The sequence below is a fragment of the Semicossyphus pulcher genome, unplaced genomic scaffold (genome assembly GCF_022749685.1).
Source record: "Semicossyphus pulcher isolate SPU_LCO1_2020_fin unplaced genomic scaffold, fSemPul1.0.p SCAF_17, whole genome shotgun sequence".
In the NCBI taxonomy this organism is placed as follows: domain Eukaryota; kingdom Metazoa; phylum Chordata; class Actinopteri; order Labriformes; family Labridae; genus Semicossyphus; species Semicossyphus pulcher.
Window position 1 is genome coordinate 21,913,651 of NW_027211681.1, and position 15,011 is coordinate 21,928,661.

At 42.1% G+C, this 15,011-nt stretch overlaps 2 long non-coding RNA genes across 2 annotated transcripts in view; one reads left to right on the top strand and one right to left on the bottom strand.

The window, feature by feature from the left end:
• Positions 1-15,011, bottom strand: part of LOC138594237 (uncharacterized) — a 166,670-nt gene that overhangs the window by 74,079 nt on the left and 77,580 nt on the right. The window lies entirely within an intron of this gene.
• Positions 927-2,200, top strand: LOC138595406 (uncharacterized). The gene is made up of 3 exons (XR_011308469.1): positions 927-985; positions 1,096-1,170; positions 1,782-2,200. It is a non-coding gene; the product is annotated as an uncharacterized lncRNA (long non-coding RNA).

The following is a 15,011-nucleotide window of genomic DNA, read 5'->3' on the forward strand; positions in this document are numbered from 1 at the left end:
ATGTGAAACATGGCTGAAGCCTAATACTTTTCTGCCATTAAATGAAGCCTCTCCTCCTGACTATAACTACGCCCATGTTGCTCGGGCCTCTAAACAGGGGGGAGGTGTTGCTCTAATCTACAAATCTATTTTCAGTCTAAGCTCCAACCAGGATATTAAATTAACTTCATTTTAGGCTCTTGTTTTAAAACCATCTTCATCAAATAGTAACAGCCTTGTCCAATCTTGATCTCAAGCAGGCCTGCAGGAAAATGGAACGAGCATGGCGCAAATCTAAATTGGATGTTTATTATCATGCTTGGCGTGATTGTGTACTTAAGTGTGCTCTAAATACTGCTAGAACAGCATATTTCTCCAGCCTAATAACCAATAATAAACACAATCCTAGATTTCTCTTCAACACAGTGGCTAAACTTAATCAAAAACCACAGTCCGTGAGCTGTGCACCCTTTAATGCAAATGATTTCTTAGATTTCTTTTGCAATAAAATTGATGAGATCAGAATCAAAATTAACTCATCATCTCTGGCTTCCTCGTCAAAGTTTATTAAAAAATATCCTTCTGCTGATTCTCAGTTAGTCTCAGCTCTAAACACTTTTGAAAATATCTATGTTATGTCTCGTATTATTGTATCTTCCAGTATGATAGTTTGTAGTTAATGCTGAGGTGTTGTTTTGTTCTTGTAGAAGAAGCACATGACATGACAACAGAGACCTCACCCTCAAGACCGCCAGACAAGCGGAAAAGGACTCAGAAAACAGGTAAATTCTTCTTCTGTCTTACTCGTGTTTCCTCCTGTGAAGTAACAGTCTTGTAGTTTCCTATAATGTCTTATGAACTTAATACTTTTCTTCATTTGTGGCTACTTTGAAAATATGTAACTTCACGATGTAATGATATTGTCTCATCTGTTTTTCTCCTCCTGAAGGGTCCTCCAAAAAAAAGAGGTCAAAGGCCAACTCTGAGCCAGTTCCAGATTCAGATGGTAAGGACACAACTTCATAATCAATGCAGAAACACTGTTATATGCGTATTATTGTATCTTTCAGTATGATAGTTTGTAGTTAATGCTGAGGTGTTGTTTTGTTCTTGTAGAAGAAACACACGACATGACATCAGAGACCTCACCCTCAAGACCTCCAGACAAGGGGAAAAGGACTCAGACAACAGGTAACCTTCATGCACTGAAGGATATGTTGCTACAAGTCAGCCAAGAGAGACAGCTACTGAGTAGTAACCAAAAATGACAAGTGAAGTTGATCTCCTGTATTTTCAAAGGTAATGCAAGCACTATATGGAAACGGCATCATCCATTTTAGTGTATCATATTTACTGCATCACCAGCACCAATAAATAATAGGTTGCTGAACTTTGCTCCGTTTAGGACATTTTACATCCACAAGGTTTATTTTTTATTATCAAGGTTTTTACAGACTCCTGTCTGCAGCTCTCCTCACATCGCTGCTAAACCACAACTATGTATCAGATTGAAAAAGCTACATGCCTAACAGAGCTATTGACTTGGAATAAGTAATAAACTAGCTTTAGTCTACTATGGACAGTAGTAGATTGCAAAGCAGCTGCATTCACCACTTGGCAAGGTTGTAAAGGTAATATTGGGTATTGTATGAAGTACAGTGATCTAACTAGTCTTTTTCAAAAATAAACAAGTAGAAAAAGAAAACCATCCATCCATAACATACAGAGGACTGCATAATATTTAACTTTGTGAGGATGTCAGCACCATTCTACATTTATTTTTTTGCTCATTTCTGTTTCAGGTGTGGAGCCATTACTTCTCTCCCAGAGAACAAGCCATCGCAGGCCTTGGAGTTCAAAAGAAAAAGAAGCAGTGTGGCGACAGCTGGGTCGGTACATCACTCTGCAAAGAGTTCCTGGTAAAGAGGAATGTGTAAAGGCTCTTGATGCAGAACCGGTACTCTGCAGGCGTGATTGGAGGGATGTTAAGAACCAAGTATATAATGCCATCACAACTCGTAAAAGGAAACGGATTTCTTCATGATTGTGGGTTTTTTCAAAATAAGCTGGAACTGAGATGATTTGTTTGTTGTGTTTAAACTGCCTCAGGAGGTTCTAAATTCAGCTCTCACATGGAAGTTCAGAATTGATGTGTAGAACAGCAGCTGTTTTAATGTTAACTGCTGAAAACAGTTCAACAAAGTCCTTTGTGTTTTTTGAGTTTTGCTATGCCTAAGGATGGCAGCACACCCGTCCTCCAATCCCAGAGTTTTATTTGATGAGTTGGGCATGAGACCCAAACATAAACAACGAGCACTTTTAAATGGCACTAAAATAAAAAAGTTATTTTGCCATTATATGAGTGGTGATTTTTTCCATTTAGCCTCCTGACATTAGTAGAAACTTGCATCGGTTTGAATCAGTAAACAGCAAAGACTTAATGTGGCCAAGTTTGGTTTATAATATAGTGTATCTCAGCTTTTTGATACAGATATATCAAACAGTGCATTTAATCTTTCCTTTGATTGGTTTTAAATTGACATTGTGTTTTACTGTAGTAGATGACATCTACTGTTATACATAACTGCAAAAGCCTCAAAGTCCCCCTTAAGTACAGTGAGTACAGTAATTGATTAGAAGTTATTTCGGACTGCATCAATTAGTCACTGAACAGATTAGTTAACGACTACTGTCTCAACTGAATAATCATTGTAGTAATTTTTCAACAAATGCTGGTTGTAGCCTCGTGTCAATTTGATTCTTTACTTAATATGATAGTAAACTGATTATCTCTGGGTTATGGTCTGTTGGTCAGACACAACATAACATTGGAGATGTCATCTTGGGCTTTTGAAAATTATACAAAGCATATTAATCTACAGATTAAAAGATAATGAAAATAATAGTTATTTGTTTTTCTTAACCAATTGTAAATAAAATTAATTCACTTAAAAAATGCTGCTTTGACTCTGATGCAGCTTGTAATCTGTAAAGTAAATAAACGATTCAAATGAAATGATTGTAGTGGAGTAAAAAGTAGAATATCTGCCTTGGAAATGTAGTGGAGTGGAAGCATAAAGTGGCAGTAAACAGAGACACTCAAGTAAAGTACAAATTCCTCACATTGTACTAAAGTACATAGCTTGAGTTAATGTACTTCAACTCAAATTAGCCTGTAGCCACGGCTACATGTATTGTGCTACATGTACAACATGAAAGCACAATACATCTGAAAATGAGGTTCTTTATTTCAGCTTCATCGTCGTTCTTAGCTTTATGGAAAAGAGATATGCGTCCTCTGTACTCCATCTTCCTTGAAACTGTCTGATTTGGAAAGAGACATCTTTGTTGTTCACAGACAAACAACAAATAAAGCTTCGAAGCTGCCCTCTTTTCATCAAAAAACTGGTTATGTACGGGAACCTTTGACCTTTGCCATTATTCTGCACCAAACTAAATACATTTTAAAAAATAGAATTGTGATTTTATTTTGATTGCATTTGAAAGGGTAATTTAAACTGGTGTAAACAACAACACCCACAAAAAAAATGATTTTATGAATGGATTTTATTATATTTTTGACATCAGGTTGCAGGATGGGAGTGGGGAGGGTAGCCAGAGATGGCCTCCAGAGCAGCAGTATGAGACCACTTGCCTATTGTGAGAGAGACACTTAAAAACAAACAAAAACAAAAAAAGTGTGTGTGTTGTCAAATCTGCCTAGCAACAGCCACCGGTCCTCATAACTACAGCAGAAAAAGATTTATTTTACTTTGAGTGTTCTTAAATCTGAAGTGACATTCTCACTCAGTACTCCCATCTAGTGAAACATTTGATGTTTGCACCATTCTAGCTACAGTGGAAGTAGGGGCCCTCACAAGGCATAGAGGAGACGTGGACCTCACAAAGATTTATAGACATGTATGCGTGTGTGTGTGTGTGTTAGTTTGCATGCTGTGATTCTTCCTGTACTCTTTCTTTCTCATCTTTTTCTTTAGTCCTGCAAAACTTTCATCACTCTCTCTTTCTGCTCCTCCTCCTCATCTTTCACTTTATGGAGATGACTCTCTCTCTCTCTCTCTCTTGCTCTCTCTCTCTCTCTCTGCTTCTTTCTTTCCCTCGTTTCCTCTTTTCATTCCAGCTCCACCATCTGCTGGCTCAGTATGCAGCATCTGTCCAAACATTTCTCCATCTTTCGCTCGCTCTTATTCTTATTTCCTCTCTGTCTCCTCTTGTCTCTCCTCCTCTCCTCGTTTCATTAATCCTCTCTCTCTCTCTCTCTCTCTGAAAAAGCTCACATTTCCCTCCTGACGTCACCACATTAGGGCGAGCGCTTCGCCAAAGCGGGTTAAATAAGGTTTACAGATTGTAGTAGTTCAGGACTTCAGCCTGTTAAACACGGCTTATGTAAGACATCGCTGCTTTGGATCTTTGTTTATTGCACTCAGAACATGATCTCACTGTTGGGCAGAGACCAAAGTAAACCAGAGTTATAATTGGATTAAAGATTTGGCCACAACTCTGGAAAACTCTGGAAAAAGAACCATACATTATTAAAGGGAAGGAGATTGCTTTTTGAAAAAACTTTCAGCTCCTTTTATACAGTGTATATATACAGAGAGTAATATGATGAAAGAGGCAGCAGAGATACGTAAAGATATTCTGAAGCCCTTTTGTTATTTCATTCTTCTTTTATCATCGTTTCATAAAACAATGAAAATGTATGAAGGTGGGAGTTATCTGAATTTATCTCTTATAGATTATTGGACTTCTTAATGTTCATTTACATTTTTACTTACACTAGAAATCTTATCCTGTTACTGTCCCTCAAAGTGCATGAGAATATTTTGCTACCCTTTTCAGGAGGTTCAAACTTTACTAAAAGATATTGCCTGACAAATAGTTCAGAATGTAATAAAAAAGACTATATACTTAACTATATTACATTGGCTGAACCCCAATCTAAAGACTTTGAGGCGCATTCCCGGTGAGTGTGTGAGTGCTCATTCTTGAGATATACCTGCTTTTAACTACGCATATTAATTTCTGCTGCGCGTTCCCTGCGTCTGTTTGGAGCGTCAGCTTTGCACGTCCTCAGAAATTAAAGCGCTGCGTATGCAAGATGCAGTATGCACATGACCGGTAAGGGCAGTGTAGAGCCAAAAGGGCAGAGGGGATGTAACAACTATGATAGTTCTGAAGACAAGCTGATAGACCGAGTCTGCAACATCCACATCTGTGTCATGGCTGCTGCACAGAGACAAACATGCCTGTCAGAAAAGGTGGCGACAGATACGCTCCATTTTAGAAGTCGACATAGAAGCCTGCAAAACTACATGTAAACAAGTCCGGGGCAGTTATGTCCATGCACGGAGGAACATGTTGGAGAAACAGAGTTGAGATGTGCAGACGGTGTGTTCTGACCACTGAAAACACACAAAAGCCGTCACTGTTTCTGCCGTGATCTCAGAATGAACATAACAGTAACCTCCGCGAGTTTCGCCATGTCTGTTAATTACATCCCGCACATACAGTACTTGCATACAGCCTGAGCTCTCTGGTGTGCCCTCTAGAGGTGTCCAATGTGAACAATTAAGTTCATGACGAAGCCGGTTGTACACAAACGCAAGGCCAAGCAGCAAGTGTATCTCTGGCCTCAGTGCTGTCCCGCTGTCACATCAGATTTTTTACCACCACAATACAGACTTTCCATGAGTCTGCATAGTTCATAGCAAACATGGTGACGTATACAAACGTAATTGTCCAGCCCCCCACAAAAAAACAAATGTTTGTATATTTAATTAGTATTCAATAAAGTTTGAACAAAACACAACATGTAAACAAAGCAAGCGTGGACGGTGAAAGGAACCGTAAATGAGTTTATCTGTAAGTGACAACATGTAGTTCATCATGTTTGTGGTCACTTATCGAACATTTAAGATGTTTGATGGTTTGCTAAAATATGTAAACACTGTAAGACGCACAATTACATACATTTTATGTCGTAACTTTTTATTTTCTTTATACATTAAATGTAAAGCTCTATACAAATAAAATGTATTAATATTACTATCATTATTACGGGAAGCACGCTTTTTTCTTATAAATTGAATGGCGCATCTTGTTTCCAGGCAACGTGTGATGTCATTCCTTGTTTTTATAGCGTCCTCAAACCCTCACGGACTGCACGCCTGATGTCATTACAGTCCGTGAGGGTGCTTCGGCTTTAGAGCAGGATTGGGCCATTAAGAATTATAACAGAAACAAATCAGGAAGAAACATGAAATCTAAAAAGTTGTATCATAACAGTTTTATGTGTTTTTCTGCTGCTGTTTGTCTGGACAGTGAAACATTTTGATGTAAATATTGAACTATGCTTTGGTCTGAAAGTATAAAGAATTCTGGGTATTTGAGTTTTAATGTGGGAGAACTTCTTCTACAGGCTGAAGTGAAACAGGAACCAGATATTCTTCACAGGCCTTCTCTGGGTTGCCAGGTTTGTCTTTGTCCCCCAGTTTCAGGCAACATTGTGGTAATTGAGTCTGTTTAGTTTGTGTTTCCGTCTTATTAAGATCAGTTTGTTGGCTTTTGCCTTTATTGTATAGGACAGCTGAAGAGAGACAGGACGTGTGGGGAGCAGAGAGTGGGGGATGACAGGCACCGAATGATCGGCAGGCCTGGGAGTCGAGCCTGCGATCAGTGCCTCTGACTGTGGCCTCTTTACATGGAGCGCCTGCTCTACCAACTGAGCCAAACCAGCGCCCCGTGTTTCTCTCAATTTTCTGTTACTTTGACTTTCCTTGTTAGCTATTAAGCTTTTCTTGTAAGCTAGTACGCCTGATCTACACACCTGTCTTTTTCTTGGACTGTATTTTCTCTCTCTCCATTTGTTTACGTCATCCTGCTCTCGCACATGACCACTCTGAGAAACCTCGGTCTCAAACTTCATGCATTATTTCTCTGGATATTTCTGTGTTTTTCTGTGTCAGTGTGTTTATTTCTTTGTGTTTGTGAGTGTGTGTGTGTGTGTGTGTGTGTGTGTGTACACGGCGTCTTGTATGAGCCAGAAAGGAGCCAGCACGGATCAGTGACCTTCCCTCTGTTACATTTTTAAAACAGGCGTGAATAATTGAACACGTTGGAATAAAACCGCGGAGGATGAAATATGAATTAAAATAATCTGAATTACAGAGAGTGGGGCAGAGGAGGAGGAAGGGGAGTATATGTGGGGGACAGAGGAGGGAGGGATGGAGCGAAAAGATTCGATAGATCTCAAAGAGAATGGACGAGTGGATGGAGATGAATGACACTACAGAGGATTGTTATTTATAACGACACGAGGCCACGGTTACATGATGTACCGGCCAGAGTCAATTTAAAGGTGTAGTTCACTCTAAACTACATGTGCACGCTGAGCCTCTGTCTCTGTGCAGAAATGACACACAGCAGGTTATATTTAGAAAAAGGCGTCACAGTTGAGCCTTTAAAATGTAACTTTGTGCTGCGTTCAGGGTCATCAGATGCCCCTGAGTTACAGTCTGTGTCTTTAAATGGCAGAAAAATCACAAAAACATCCATCACAGTTCATCGAGAGCTCCCAAGGTGAGAGGAAAAACATTTTAATGTCTTTTTCTTGAAAGAAAAGTAGCTTTAAACCAATTAAATAAAAAGCTCACCTTGGTGTAATGATGACGATCACTTAATGGAACCAAACATTCGTGCTGTTTGATTTAAAAAGCTGAAGACTAAATTGAAAGTAATTTTTTTGTTTACCTCTGCTGATTGAAAACGTCTGAAAATAAACGCGACCTCTTTTCTGTTTTAGGCTTTTCATTATTTCCGTTCTGGGGGATAAAAACTGAGAATCCTCTCCAAAGGAATTTGTTCAGATTAACCGACAAACATAGCAGCCAATTTAGAGCAATTTTAGCGTCTTATAAACGCGCCCCCGATGGACCCTAACAGCTGAAAGAGTACAATAATAAAATAGCGAATTAAGGGTTCATAAAAGGATGAGTGAAGCAGAAAATAAGTTATGAATGAGATAGTGGACATCAATCAAGAACCTTATTTTGAAAGGGCGTCAGCTGGATGTTATAAGCGGTGTCATGGTGGTTATGGGGCGCTGGTTTAGCTCACTTGTATAGAGCAGGCACCCCATGTACAGAGACTACAGTCCTCAATGCACTGATCGCCGGATTCCCGATCATTTGGTGCTTGTCATCCCACTCAAACAAACAAACAAACAAACAAACAAACAAACAGCATGGTAAAATAGAAACACTAATACTTAAGTAGCTCAAAAATACAGAAAAACTAGAGTTACAAATGAGAGACTAGACATCAATAAGGGAAACAATCGGACAACATTGACCCTTGTGTTCAACATGTCCCATTGTTTAGACCCCAACACACAGACGAGTTTGAGCCACATGTTTGGCTTTTATTATGTTATTATTTCCTCAAAACCCAGAACTGATTCTGAAAGGAGCTCATTTGGATGCAACAGTGAAAAACACTGGCTCACAGTGATAATAATATAAGTGTTAGTTTAGTTTTGCTTTGAGTCTAAAGAGGCAACAAGGTGTGTTTAACTAATGAGGGTTTTAATGAGGTGTTTCAGCTCACTTTGTGCGGTTAGGCAAATAATGCAGAAGAGTTACAATCTAAGACTCTATAAGTGGATGAAGACGCCATCGCCATTTGTGGACCCTCATTTCAGAGATGTGGACTTGAGACTTGGTGAATTGGACTCGAGTCGATTTGAGTCACTGTTTTGATGACTTGTGATATATAAAATTTTCTATATGTTGGCCGTCCCCATCTTGGTTTGATTTTATCTGGACGAGAGATTGGATAAATTTGTCTCTCTCCTGGATGACAGCCAGCCATGGTAGGGACCTGTCAGTCACTTGTAGCCACGCCCTAAAGCGTACCCTACTCGATCATCTACTTCACTGTTGTTGAATCTGAGACGATAAACTGATCCTGTGTTTGCTGAGGTAATAAACCAGGTGAGAAGATGGCTCGTTTTTCTATCAGTTTTCATACAGTCAGACTTCTTTCTGTCGCCCCCTGCTGGTCAATAGGAAGGATGCAGGTTTTAGGCACCCATGTTGCAGTCATACTTTGGTTTATTAAAGAACCTGAACACAAAGAGCATCAGAACATCAGTCGAAGCTTTCCTTTCCCTCAAGCGAGATGTTAAACAACTTTTCTCTCTGTAGATCTGAAACGTGTAAAATGTGAGTTTTGCACGACATTCCAGCAGCCGGACCTCCTGAGGCGCCAACACGTTTTGAAGGTTCAACATAAAGAGAAAATGTGTGAAAGTAAAAGTTTAATTCACAGCAGCAAACTTTGCTGCGTGAGTCATGATCTGAGCCAGTTTATCCGGCTCCCATGATCCGACTCCCACAGATCATCACGACCTCTTTGCCTTTATGATCTCCTCCCTCTGTATTCTCCATCGCTCATTGATTCCTGTAAAATTAGGCCTTTACTTTTCGTGACTACAACTTTTATTTGACATTTGAGGAAGTTTCCTTCCTCGTGGCTGCTGCGGAGATCTCCTGCCACTCCATCCAAAGAGAAAATCGATCCAACTTTGAAGTCCTTAAGATGGCGCGTGATCAAAACAAACAAGTTCTTGCTCATGAGTGGACCATCAACTGTTGGCTGCAGACGCTCATTAAATCTAGAGATTGTAAAAGTGAGCCGTGAGGGGAAGAACCTCATGGCTGCTCTTTGCCTGCTGCAGAGGAGGGAGGAGGGAGGAAGGCTGAGAGACTGTCTGCTGAGCTGTCAAACCTCATCCCATCGACAACAGATCATCCCGGGGAAAGCGAGAGCTCTCCTCGGATAGTTAACGTCGTGTTGAAAGCAAACTTTGCTTTGTTTTGTTCACTTTGCTTCCTACAAACAGCCTGCTGGTGACAGCTGAGAGGCGCACTCGGTCGATCAAAGCGCGCACGAAGCCGTCGATCAGCGAGTCAGCCTGTGACACGGAAGCTCAAATGAAGGAAACAAACAACAAACGACGCTGCGTTCACGGCCCAACAGAACGCTGGTCATCAAGTGATCGATTGGAGTCCGTGAGCGTGGGGTGAGATGCGGTGCTCCTCTGGACCTCTGTGCTAACGCTGATGACATATTTCATGAGTCACGTCGTTTGTTACTGAGCACTGAGAGAGAGAGAGAGGCATCAACAAACCTGGTCACCATGGGAGCACAGAGAGCGGAGAGAAGGCATTTCAGGTGACATGGAGGATGAAACGTGTTTCACTTCCAGTCATCCTGAATGGGAAGCGGACACGAGAGAGCGATTTCAGGAAATTGTAATACATGAATCATGATTTTACATCATTTTCAATTTAGAAAGAAATCACAGTGATGCTGGAGAGGAAAGTGATTCTTTCCTGACTGAGCAACAACGGAAATGTTGTTCACAGTGTTACATTATGAGGAACAATGTGTTTAAAGACATTATCTTGAAGATTTTCATTTAAATAAATGTCTGTTAAGTCACTATCTATCACTGAATGAGGTAACACAATGGTGATTGAGCCTATGGCCCACTGATAAAAGCCTTTGCATTTGCAGTATTACAGACTGGGTGTCTGTGGCAACTTTCGAGGAAAAAAATTACAAGCGGCGCCCAGTTAGTGACACGTTTTCCATCACCCAGCAGTGGATGGTCTGCCAGAGAGGGTAGGCGGAGCTAAGCGGCTGCTTTTCCGCTCTCTGCAAGTGTTGCGAGTAAACAGTAATCTACTATGGCTGAACAAACAAAGAAAAGATCAATGACTACAGATACAACTTCAGAAATAAGTGAAAATCCAAAGAAAAGAAAACAAACTCGACGCTCAGATGAAGGCAAACAGTCTGAAAAGGGAAGCGACCGTCAGCGAGGAAAATCAAGAGTTACAACCGGAGCCAACCGTGGACGTCACACATGCAACACTGTCTGGATATCTGGGAAGTGTGCTCCCACAATTACTGTTTATCACCATCGGTGCCGCCAAAGAGAACAACACTGAGATGTTCAAGATTACTACGTTAAAGCATAGGGCCGAATAAGCATGTGTGTAAATGTTCAAGCTCTGATCATGCAAGCCCTGCTTGTGTGGAGTCAAGTCTTAAAGTAGCAAGTCTTTCCTGCACAGCACGAGCCATTAAGAGATGTTATATTAGAGTATTTCTTGTTATAATGGTGCGACGGATTTGAGTTTGGAGTTTGAGGCAGCACCTTAGCCCGCCTCCCTTCTCATCCGAGTCTCTAAGAACAAAAATACAAACACTTTTGTTTTTCTCCCATTTGTCATATGTTGAAGTGATAAGAGACTTTCACAAACAGTAAATTCATGTTCTTATATAAAGCCTTCCTCCTGCATGTGGAGAACGTTTCAGATTTACAGCCTCCTCATATTTAAGACGTCATCTTATTGTCACAAACAAACAAGCTCTAAAACAGAGACTTTGTAAGAGATTACAATGCAGGTAGGCAGTGTGCAGGAGTCTACACACCTGTATCATGACGCACATATGCAAAGTGTTTTGTTATGAAGGGAATAAAAGATCAAAGACTTTTCTCTGCAAACAAAAGGCTTCTCTCAAAGTTTGTTCACAAATGTGTTCCAACCGTGTCAGTGAGCACCTTTACTAAAGTGATCCACCCACATGGCATGTGTGGTGTATCAGGGTCGTGATTGAACAGCATGAATATAACACAGGTGTGACTGGGGCTTAAATGTGCAGCTTTCTCACGCAGCACAAAGCTACACATGTTGCAAGTTTTGAAGCAGCGTGCAGTTTGCCTGCTGTCTGCAGGAACGTCAACCACAGCTGCTGCTTGTGGATCTGACAGGTGCCGTGCACAACACAACTGTTGGGCTGGAGTGAGCTATATAGCATCTGTGGTTCTAACCCTGCTAATTTACACAAGTGCTCATTTTGCTATTTCACAGCAAGCGGTTTCAAATGTAATTTCCAACAATTTGGCAGGACATCAAACGCAGCCTGTAGACTGTAGAGCACGTGTGACCATCCAAACCAGAGACCACCACACATTTGTGATTAAAATGTGACTGGAATTTTGTGACTTTTGTTTCGTATCGACGACACGACAGCTTCCGATAAGTGAAGCCAAACCCTCTCTATCGCCCCCTGCTGACTGGCTGCAGTATAGGTCATAAAGCCCGCCTCCTCCATGTTAACAGATGGGACATGAGTCAAACTATAAAATCAAAATACACACCAAATAAATGTTTCTCAAACATGGTTTCTGTCATTATAGTTAGTTCTTATCATGCTGATTTACGTCCAAGTGTTCATTTTTCTGACAAGTTTATTTCTAATTAGTTATTTGATGCTGTAAAAAGGATGATTGACAGCTCTGTTGACAAATCTGGCTCCTGCAGCCGATCTGTTCCGAGTAGAGGAGGATCGGCGAGAGGAAGTGTAACAAAAACAATCACTGAAGTCATTGAAGTTTCAATACCTGTGAGTGTCTGCTTCAGACCGACACACGGAGCTGTTCTGCTGTTAAACACACCGACGTGCAGGATCCTTACCAGGGCGTTTTTTACCCGTAAGTTAAGAGTGTGTTTTGGTTAGAGGAAGTGGCTACAGCGGCTCCACCTGCGGCTCTCTACTGCGGAACTCTGGCTCCAAATGACGTCACCATCACAAGATGGCAGCGTCTATCACGAGGGCTATTTTGGCTTCAGTTGTGTACAATGAGAGCAGATGGCTCACACTCACTAGGGGTTACATTTTAGGGGTCAAAAAGGGTCTGAATTTTATTTCTTTTCAAAGTTTTGGCATCAGAGCTGTCATGGCTCCAGTTTAGCTCAGCGGTTAAATCGGTGGCACATGTACAGAGGCCACAGTCCTCGATGTGGTGGCCCCGGGTTCAACTCCCACACTCGGCCCTTTGCCGCCTGTCAACCCCCACTCTCTCTTCCCCCGTTTCCAACACTATCCACTGTCTTCTCCATGAATAAAGGTGTGGGGTCTTCATCTTTGGGTGCTTAAGATCGAATCGCTTCTCACTATAAATGTGGCTGTTTGAATATAAGGTAAGATTACTAATGATTCAAGCCATTAAAAAGAAAACTGTCGTTACTTTAAGGCAGATACTAAGCCCTGCTGTCCATACTGACACTTCCAAACTGAAGTAAAGTGTCTCAGGTGTTGAAGCTACAAAGGAGGTGGGTGTTCACTTTGTCCTCAGAGCATGTTTGCTTTTAAGGACCTTGTTCAGATGTCTCAAGAGCCGGCTGGACGTCACCTGCTCTGAGTCACAGCTCAGAGCTGTCCTGTCGTCTTTTTGTCCCGTCTCTATACTTCCTGTTTCCTCTCGGTTACTCCCCCTCGCTCTCTGTCACAGGAACACACACATATACACACCTCTGATTTCACGTCTCATCACCCCCGTGACCCACATAGACCAGGAACTAATTCGTACAGACCGGAGGGAGTGGAAGAGAAAGAAAGAGAAACAGAAAGGTGACAGGAGGCAGACCGAACGAGGGAGGACGGGAGGGCCGGCGCAGAAAGCTAAAGCAGAAAAGACAAGGAGGGTGCTGAAGGCGAGAGGAGGAGGAGGAGGAGGAGGAGGAGGAGGAGGGATCGGTAGGAAGGAACAGGAACGGAGCGGGATAATGTAGCCGGTAAGTGATAGACTGAGCAGCGGGAGAGGTAGAGCGAGGTCAGATGGAGAGATGGATCGGAGGAGAGGAGGGGTTGATGGGAAATTTGGGTCGACGGAGTGCAGCTGCATCAGGAGAGAGCCGAGATGAGGAGGGTACAAAAAAAAAAGGGAGGGGGGGGAGAGAGAGAGATGGGAGGCAGGAAATCAGTTGAGCAGACAGAATGTAGAGAGGATAAATGGAGGGGGTGAGGATGAGAGAGGTAGAACGAGAGGGAGGAGGAGGGAGGAGTCATCAGTATTCCAGCCTTGTACTCACTTTCCAGCCAAGACAAATGAGAGGCAACATCAGGGAGGAAGTGGATCAGCTGAAAACACACCAACCTCCCCCACTGTCACCCCGCTCCCCTCTCTCCATATTTCTCTCTCACCCTCCTCCCCCCGTTTACCAACGCAGAGAGAAGAGTATAGCTGCAGTAGCTCATCGTGTCGGGAGCTTCCCAAACATCACACACACACACACGGAGAGAGAGAGAGCACCATAAATAAACTGTGCTGTTTTGGAGCGTCATGCTCAGCCTTTCTTCCAGGTTATTGCAGCTGTAGTAGAAGGGCGAGAACATTAGGCTCCTCCCCCCTGAAGGACTTGCCTGAGGTGTCACTGAGTCAGGTTTTTTTTTTACAAACATTGTTTATGCATGAGTTAAAGCCTCGAGGAAAAGAGATACAAAACTGTGCTCTGGAGTTTCTTAAATGTTTGGCGAAACACCAAAAGACTGTCCAAGAACTTTGTCTGACACTGAGCAACACTTTTTAGTGTAATGGTTGAATATTGTACGGGATGGACTGACACACAGTTTAAGTAGAGCTCTGACTTTTGCCCTTTCACACAGGTCTCTCAAAGCAGGAGATTTTCCCTGTCGGAGAGGGGTGGGGCCTCCTGAGACAGGACGTGACGTCAAAAGTACGAAGTACAAATTTTTCTTCTTCAACCTTGGATGTTTTTAATCATCCCGTTATGTGTCATCTTCTGGTTTTGCACCTGTCGCATGATATAAATGTCATCACCGCTCCTACTCTCTTGTGGTGAATGTTCCTGACTATTACCTGCTCCGTTCACTAGAGGTCTTCACAGGTCCAAAACTTCATGCCCGAACCCTAAGGGACCCGTAATTGTGCGACCCGGAACCAAACCGGACCTGTCTATTATTTGAAAGCTGGGGCCCAAACTGAGTTATGTCAGACCTGACCCCGGCTGGGCAAAACAGGCCCAATCTGCACTGACTTCTCAGCTGAGTACAACAAGTTACCGCTAGTCCTCATCCTCCGCCAAGAAAGTTCATTAAGCACATGAAACGGTTCCATTTGGGTATTACACATA